General features: G+C 48.0%; 1 long non-coding RNA gene across 1 annotated transcript; it reads right to left on the minus strand.

Moving 5' to 3' along the window:
* Positions 1-7,568: 7,568 nt before the first annotated feature.
* LOC134481336 (uncharacterized) lies at positions 7,569-8,305 on the minus strand. The gene is made up of 2 exons (XR_010056828.1): positions 7,957-8,305; positions 7,569-7,733 (listed from the first exon to the last, which is right to left on the minus strand). It is a non-coding gene; the product is annotated as an uncharacterized LOC134481336 (long non-coding RNA).
* Between the last annotated feature and the right edge of the window lie 972 nt (positions 8,306-9,277).

Below are 9,277 nucleotides of genomic sequence, written 5' to 3' on the forward strand. Positions count from 1 at the left end.
GCAAATATCTTAAGTCTACCATTGGGCTGAATTTGTGTATGTGAATCCCAAGATGGGAGGAGGTGGTCGTGCACATTGAATGGGGCTGGAGAGATGGCTGGGTGACTAACAGAGCTTGCTATTAGATAACAAGGGATCACATTCAGTTCCTAGCATGTGGGTCAGGCAGCTAAAAAAAATGCCCATATGTCCAGATCCAACACATGATGTCTTCTTCTGACCCTCCAAGGTCATATGCGCATGCACTTAATCTCAGACACACACACACACACACACACACACACACACACACACACACCCCACAGACACACCCCACAGACACAGTTTTGTATCAACTTGACACAAGCTAGGGTCATTTGAGAACAAAGAACTCCAATTGAGAAAATGTCCTGCCAGAATTGGTATGTGGTCAAGCCAGTGGGACATTTTCTTGATTGATCATGGATGGGGGAGGGCCCAGCTCCCTGTGGGCGGTGCCAGCTTTGGGTAGGTAGTCCAGAATGGTATAAGAAATCAGGATGAGCAAGCCATTGGGAGTAAGTTAGTAAGCAGCACTCCTCCATGGCCTCTGCATCAGCTCCTGCCTCCAGGTTCCTGCCCTGCTTGAGTTCCTGCCCCAGGCAAAGGACCACAAATTGTAATAAGAAGACAAAAAAACTAACTTTCTTTCTCTCCCCACATTTTCTCCCATTATTCCCTGGACAGTAGTTTAACTGTACACACAACACTTCTATCATACAAGACTCTCTAAGTAATAGAGAAGTGATTTAAAGAGGATGGAGGGTGGGCATGAATCCCAGGCAAATGCCGTGCCAGGTTATTAAGGGGACTTGAGAACCCATGACTTTGTATCCGAAGGCAGTCCTGACACCAGTCTGAATGGACATGCATATTCATGGGTCCGCCACACTTAATTCTGTCAGGATATAAATCACCGTCTCCCACAGCAATGCATTGTCTCGTTTTAAAATGCATTGAGTGTGCATGCATGATGCTCTATTCATGTATGCGGTGTAGGAGAATATCTATATGTCAAATGCTGTTTGACAGCCTGGAATTGTATAGACCCCTTCTGACCTCATTTGATTTATGCATGTGTGTCTTACTCTAGGTCTCGCCGTCTACATTTTATAGTGAAAGTGCAGAAGGAGGAAGGTGGCCTTTGGGCAGAATGACACATCTATACATCCTAACGGGTCTGTGTCACCTGCCGTTGGTGTCACCCTTTCCTATCCTCACCCGAACCCTGCAAATGTCACCGGCTAACAGCTCACACCTGGGCGCCTTGCTCAGGGATGCCTTCGTCCTGGGATTGACTCCTAGAAGAAATCCTGATCTTGTCGTGAGGGATGTGGGATCTGAGAGCCCCCGCCAACGGGTATCACTATTCAGATGGAGGAGAACAGGGTTGGAGACGGTGGGGAGAAGACGAAGCCAGACGAATGGGATTCTGGGAGGAAACCAGCCTGAATCCCCGTGTGTGGTTCCGCTTTTCAGTATCTCAGTCTAGAGGAAGCGGACGGGAACACAGGTTCAGTCTAACCGCTGAGCCTGGGGATTTTCCTCTACAGCACAGTGCATCCTCCCCGCTGTCTGCGCTATGATTCACCTGGGAGGGTTTCCCTGTACCTTTCTGCAGAGGTAGCAGTGAATAGGACCTGTTTGTTTGTCTAAGAGTAGAAAGTAACTGTCTGAGACAAGGCGCGTAATGGACACTGCCTGTTACATTACATTTTATGGTTTTATAGCAATTACACTGCATTTTATGGTGTCATAACATATTACATTTTATGGCTTAATATCAGCTTTAATACAAGACACCCTGTCCTGGAATTCTAACCAGGGGAAGGTGGTAGAACGGCCACGGGCTTTCTGAGGGACCACATGCCTGCCAGGAGAGAGCCAAGAAGGGGACCGCAGAACCGGAATGAGACCCCCCAGCTCTAGCGCCGTATGATGTCACTGTATCATATGCCAAAGCCCCAGTGAGTTTCTGGCTGAAACATGCTGAACATGTCACACCCTTCCGCATCTCCGTGCCTTTACACCCACCGTTCCTTTGGCTGGAAGCTTTTCTTGGACATATTTCACAATCGGCGCGTTCATTCAACAAATAGTAATTGAGAATCTCGGTATTATTCTGACCGCCTAAGGACGCAGCGGTGAGAATCCCGAAGTCTCTTCTCTCTCAAGAGTCCGCTTTCTAACAGAATAGGTGATAATAATATATTCAGCCCTTCAAAACGCATGTCCAGGATGCCCTCCCTGATGGGTCCACTGGCGACGTTCATATTCTGTCCCACACCCGTGTTATAGCACCTGTCACAGCATTCGCTAGTCTCTATTCGCTTTTCTGCTTTCCATGGTGTTGGCACAGAACCTGTCCCCACCCTCCAAATCCAGCGATGGCGTCACCCTAGGAGACAAGGAGCCGGGCGCGTCTGTTGCCATGGCAACCGCCATACATTTCCTGCATGCACTTCACCTGTGTGCCACCTCACCTGTGCGTAGTGTGCATGTGATTATGTCACAGTCCAAATAAAAGGCAGAGACCTCCAACCCTTTACTGCTGCTGCTGCTGCTGCTTCTGCTGCTGCTTCTGCTGCTGCTTCTGTTGCTGCTTCTGCTGCTGCTTCTGCTGCTGCTTCTTCTTCTTCTTCTTCTTCTTCTTCTTCTTCTTCTTCTTCTTCTTCTTCTTCTTCTTCTTCTTCTTCTTCCTCTTCTTTTTCTTTCTCCCTCTCCTCCTCCTCTCCTTCTCCTCCTTCGCCCCCTTCGTCTTCTTCTCTTCCCTGCTTCTCCCCAATAAACCTCTTCTCCTGGAGCTGTGGTGTGATCAGTCCAGATACAAGCCACCTTCTAACACAACACATGGTACAGGGACAAAGCTGTGTACAAGTTCACTTTTGTGGCACCATCTCCAGACGAAGTCTCTGGACAGTCTAGCAAGTTGACCAATTAAGTACATGATTGTAGAAGAGTAATGAATGCCATGTGAGGGGGAGAGGTGCTAGGAAGATCCCTCTGCCACAAGAAAGCATTTCCAATATGGACACTTCTCTCCTCCTGACTCTCCCCCTATCACGAGAGAGTTGGGGATAGGATTGCAGGCAGAGACACTGCACCCAGCTTTAATTGTTTTTATGTGAGTTATGGTAGGTAGGTCATCAGGGTGCTTATCCTGAAAGAGGGAATTTCTCCAAGCCAGACACCCTGGCCCAGAGTTGCAAATGGGTGTGGCACGTTTAGCAAAAGCCAAAAGCTCACTGGATCTTCAACAAATGATACAGTGACATCATACAGTGCTGGAGCTGGGGGTCTCATTCTGGTTCTTCGGTCCCCTTCCTGGGCCTCTCCTGGCAGACATGTGGTCCCTCAGAAAGCCCATAGCCATTCTACCACCTTCCCCTGGTTAAAATTCTGGGCCAGGGAAATCTTACTCAGAAAAAGTCCCTCCTTTAGGATAAGCCTCCTGATGACTTACCCACCAGAACTCAAATTTTAATGAAGAAGCTGGATATAGTGGCTGGAGCCTGTAATACCATCCTCAGCTCTCCTGTGATAGCATCGGGTAGGGGAGCCAGGAGAAGAGAAGTAATGAGTCTCTGCTCATAAACAAGGGAGAAGGAGAGAGCCCTTGGCTAAGAGCTTACAAACTCGTGTCCTCGCAGTGACCTGAGGAGTTAGATATTACTCAGCCCAGAGCAGATGAGCTACATTTTTTTTCTGTCTTTTTTCTTCCTTCCTTGAGATTCCAAAGACATGAGTATTCTGCTGCTTGAAGCTGTCTGAAGCTCTTCAATCCTTCTTCTCTTTTTCTTTTCAATCCTCTTTCTCTTGTTCTGGTTAGTTTCAAGGGCCAACCCCTCACAGCCTAAAAGGACCTGGGAAGGATCTTAATGGGAAATTATCTAGACCAGGTCAGTCTGTGGGCATGGCTGTATGGGGCTGTCTTGATTAACTGGGGTACAGATTTGGATGGCACCATTTTATGGGGTAGGGCCTGAACTTCCTGAGTGAAGAAAGCTAGCTGGACACCAGCATAGGTGCCTGTGTTTCTCTTGGCTCTTAACTTTGCTGTTGCTTGTCCCTGAGGATGGACCATACCCCGGAACACTGAGATATAAGACCCTTCCTTCCCCAAGCCACTTTTTTCTTCTTCTTTTTTTCTTTTTTCTTTTTTTCGGAGCTGGGAACCGAACCCAGGGCCTTGTGCTTGCTAGGCAAGCTCTCTACCACTGAGCTAAATCCCCAAGCCCCCGAAGCCACTTTTTGGTGAGAGTGTTTCATTGCAGTGATAGAAAGGAGATGAGAATCCATGCATTGCGCCTAGGATAGTTCCTATTGTCCAATCTTCAGTTCACTAATCTTTTCTTTGACAATGTCTAGCCCATGGCTGGTGCCATTCGCCACATTGTTCACGGCCAACGCTGAAGAGCTCATGTCTCTTTCTTCAGCTCATCTTTCTGCGTTTCACTGTGGGATTTTCCTTCAGATGTTGAGGGTAAGCCCTTATGCACGAGAGACGAACCATCCACCACGGAGCTTCACCCTGTGCTACCCCACTTTTAACATAGGGGATGTGGTTAGATTAACTGCTTCGATGTTCTTGTCAGCCTGCTCCAGCATGCTTTTATTATCATCATCATCGTCGTCGTCATCATCATCATCATTATTTAATTATTATTCTATAGTGATTTCTACTAGACAGTTTTTCTTGTTTATGTGTTTCCTCTGCTTCCTCTGTTTCCTCTCTGGAAACCTCAGACATAAGTATTTCTGAAGATGCTTGGAGCAGCTATGTTAGCTCACTGTTTCCTATGTTCCGGACCCCGTGTCAAACGCACAAAGTTACATGACCGTCATGGCCCCCTTGGAAGGACTTAATACCACGATGCCCACTCTATGGGTGAGGAAACTGAGGTCCAGAGTCCGGAGTGTCCTTTACCCAATTTTATGAGTAGCGAAAAGGTGGAAGGGGGATGGGAAGTCAGAATTTTGCTTTTGTTTTGTTTTGTTTTTCAAACTCTGGGATTTGTAACTTTAAAACCTGATTCTATACTGCTTCTGCATAAGTCACCCTAATCTAGATGAGGTCCCCTCCCCTCAGCAATCCATATTCATGACACTCACTGCCATGTAATTGGGGCTGCCAAAGGGTGCTGAGAAGCCACCCTAATGAGCTCACTCAGCTCCTCTTCCCTAATAGCGTTCCCTGCCGGGGCCATCGGGCCTCGCCTGTCAATATTGATGCTGTCTGAGATCCTGCCACGGATGGAGGGGCTGGTGCCGCTGAGTTTTAAAGAGAGAAAGGAAGAGAGGAACACAGATCCCCTCAACAAAGTTGCCATTTGCTGACACAGACACAGAAACACCCGTGCAGCCAGCAGGGATGCAGACAAACGTTAGCTGATGTGGCAGCCAACGGTCAAGGCCCTTGACCAACGTCCACTTCTTTGCCTCCTCAGAGGGACCATGCAAAGCTGGCCTGGCTGGATGTGTCTGCTTTGGCAAGTGAAGGAAGCCTGTTTGCCGGGTGTTTCTTGGAACATTGAGATTCTGATGGCCACAGGTGATGCCTATCCTGCAGCCCCTGGAGGGCCAAAGGCGGGTAATGAGAGGACGTCTTTACTGGCTGGTTTTTCGTGTCAACTCAACACAAGCTGGAGTTCTCACAGAGATCGGAGCCTCCCTTGAGGAAATGCCTCCATGAGATCCAGCTGTAAGGCATTTTCTCAATTAGTGATCCAGGGGGGAGGACCCAGCCCATTGTGGGTGGTGCAGTCCTAGGCTGGTAATCTTGGGTTCTATAAGAAAGCAAGCCAGTAAGTAACATCCCTCCATGGCCTCTGCATCAGCTCCTGCTTCCTGCCCTGTGTGAGTTTCAGTCCTGACTTCCTTTGGTGATGAACAGCAATGTGGAAGTGTGAGCTGAATAAACCCTTTCCTCCCCAACTTGCTTCTTGGTCATGATGTTTGTGCAGAAATAGAAACGGTGACTAAGACAATGTGTTTCTACAGGGAAAACAATACTAGTCCCAGAAGCCTGGGGAAGTAAGAGACTGCTGTCGGTGGAGTGGGGGAGTCTGGGTTCGTCTTCCTAGTAAGTGACCTCTTTCTCTGGCAGCTGGGGATCTGCCCACCCCTCACACACTCATGCCTTAGCAGCTCGGACTGCACATGGTCTGGAATGTTTATATGAAGCTGGGTATAAAGCTGGCCGTGAAGCTATCCTTAGGAAATACAGGAAATCCTGATGACTGGCTCAGCAGGCACTATACAGACTATCCTATACAGAGAGAGAGAGAGAGAGAGAGAGAGAGAGAGAGAGAGAGAGAGAGAGAGAGAGAGAGACAGCTGTCTTGTAAGAGCCTCAGAGACAGGGTGACTCCAGGCCTGTCACACACTCTCCATGCCAACCCGGATAGTCCGTCCACATCACGCTTGCTTTTCTGTGTCAACTTGACTGGGCCATCAGATGCCCAGATGGCTGGCCAACATTATTTGAGTGTGTCTGCAGGGGTGTTTCTGGATAAGATGAACGCAGGGAAGATTGAGTGGAAGATCCCTGGTAATGTGGAGTTCATCCAACCAATTTAAAACATACACTGAGAAACAGCTAAGTGTGTCCTCCCTTGGGCCCTAGGCTGGAGCATTAGTCTTTCTTGCTTTTAGGCCTGGACGAATACATCAGCTCTCCTGGGCCTCCATCTTGCTGCTAACTTCAGGATCTGATCATCTGCGTAAGCCAATTCTTTTCTTTATCTTTATCTTTTTCTTTTCTCTTCCTCCTCCTCTTTCTCTTCCTCCCCTCTTCCTCTTCCTCCTCCTCTTTTCCTCTTCCTCCTCCTCTTCTTCATCCTCTTCTTCCTCATCCTCTATGTCCTCTTCTCCCTCCTTCCCTCCCCTCCCCCTCCCCTTTTCCCCCTCCTCCTCCTCCTGCCCCTCCTCCTCCTCCTCCTCCTCTTCTTCTTCTTCTTCTTCTTCTTCTTCTTCTTCTTCTCCTTTTCTTCTTCTCCTTCTCCTTCTCCTTCCCCTTCCCCTTCCCCCTCCCCCTCCCCCTCCCCCTCCCCCTCCCCCTCCCCCTCCTCCTCCTCCTCCTCCTCCTCCTCCTCCTCCTCCTCCTCCTCCTCCTCCTCCTTCTTCTTCTTCTTCTTCTTCTTCTTCTTCTTCTTCTTCTTGTCAAGGTCTATCTATTACGTAGCTCTGGCTGTCCCGGAACTTGCTATGTAAACCAGGCTGGGCTTGAACTCACAGATCTCCACCTGCTTCTGCCTCTCTGCCTCCTGAATGCTGGGATTAAAGACAAGTCCTACCATGCCCCGCCTGTGAGCCAATGTTTTATAGAAAATAAATACATTTGTGCACCACCTATCACCCATTATCTATCCACCATCTATCTGTTTATCTTCTAGAGTTATGCACTCACCCATGTCATTGGCTCTGTTTCTCTGCACTAGTCTGACTGACTCCCCTCACTTCTCTTTTTCTTCACCTGAGGACTGATGACAGTTGTTTCCGCTCAGTGGGATGTTATGAAGACAGCAATTACAGAAGAGATTATACTATAGTTTGCAATGTGCTATGAAATCGATTTTAAAAAGATCCCAGGCTGTGGAATCAAAGGAGCATGCTTCTCAATCTTAAAGGACGGCTTCTTCTAGAATATGTGCAGAATGATTGACGGCTTGAGGGCTGGAGGCACTTCACGGTGGCTGAAGAACTTGCTGCAGAACCTAAGGACAGTGAGGTCAAAGGACAGTCTTACAAGTTCTCCTCTGACCTCCACATGAGAGCTATGGCATTCGCTCTCTGCCTGTGCCTCTGCCCCCTCCCTCGCCGCCCTCCCTCCTCCTCTCCTTCTCTCCTCCCCTCCTTCCCTTTCTTCCTCCTTCTCTTCCCCCCTCCCCACTGTGTGTGTGTGTCTAAATAATAAATATTAATTTTGAAGGAACTCACTTGGTGAACTCTAGAACTTTCGATGGACTCCATATATTTGTTAGCTGTCTGTCCAGCATCTGTGGTAATTTGGATCTTCTGTGAACCAGAGTTAAACGTGCAAGACATTCGTTAAGGGGAAATACCTGCGACAGATATGGGAGCAGCAGTGTTGCCCCAATGCAGGTGTCATTCCAAATGAGCGGTAGAGGCGGGGAGGAGGAGTGGAGAAACAAGCATCTTAGTCTGCAGGGTGAACCACTGGAGATCCTGGCCCCCCAAACCCCTGACTAGGGGAGACCCAGGTCTCCCACCAGGAAGCAGACAGCGCGTGGATTAACCAATGCCTGAGCCAATCATGCCTTAGCCAATCGCACCATCACAGGACTCTGGCTGTAGCCATTGGGGCATATGGGGGTCACGTGACCCAATCTCGTCCAATAAAAGATGAGTCAGCGTTTTAAGGCGGAACCGTGGTTAGAATAAACTTAGGATTTCCCTACTCAGACCCTTCTGGAAGCATCCTTACAGACACATTCAGGGTAAGCTTCCATGACGATGCTAAGTACCATAAAGGTGAAAGGTTAGCCATCATGGTGGGGATTCCAGCAATTCCAGGCGGAGGCTATTGCAAGGCCATGGACACATCTTTACGGAGACATGCTTTTAGTCTTCTCCTGGAGGTGTCTATGAATGACGGAGCTGAATCCTAGGATGGGTATGGCTGACCTTTTCCTTTTATTTTAGGACTTAGACGGATGGGGAAGTGGGAAGGATCTGGGAGTAGATGGGGAAGAGAAACCGTGATCTAGAGATATTATATAAAAAGAACTTTATTTACAATTTAACAAGAAAAGAAAAAGAAAAATCAAATCGGTCTCCAGAAGAGTTGTTCAATATTGCATTCTCACAAGTACCGTTTAAGCAGTTCAATCTTCCAACCACTAGCGAACAAATGTACCCATTCTCAAATAGGCATTACTGGCTGAATTTATGACTCGAATCTACTTGTTCCTTTAGTTTGCATTGTGCTAGCGACAAGGGATGTCGAAACACACATTCATATGATTGTTTGTCAGCTCTAGGTCTGCTTTGGTGGATTTTCTACTCAACTACTTGCCCAAATTTTACATGGCTTGTTTCCTTATTGTTGAATTCCAAGAGTTCTTTCCATACGCCAGACACAGACCATTTGCCAGACACGTGATTCACAAGTATCAGCTTCCAGTCTCTGGCTTGTCCCTCTCTTCTTTTAGCAACGTCTCTGAAGGGCCGGACGGAGGTTTAATTTTTAATAAACTCTGATCTGTCAACTTGTTCTCTGGCAGATTATGCCTTGAAG

Source organism: Rattus norvegicus, chromosome 12 (assembly GCF_036323735.1).
Source record: "Rattus norvegicus strain BN/NHsdMcwi chromosome 12, GRCr8, whole genome shotgun sequence".
Taxonomy (NCBI): domain Eukaryota; kingdom Metazoa; phylum Chordata; class Mammalia; order Rodentia; family Muridae; genus Rattus; species Rattus norvegicus.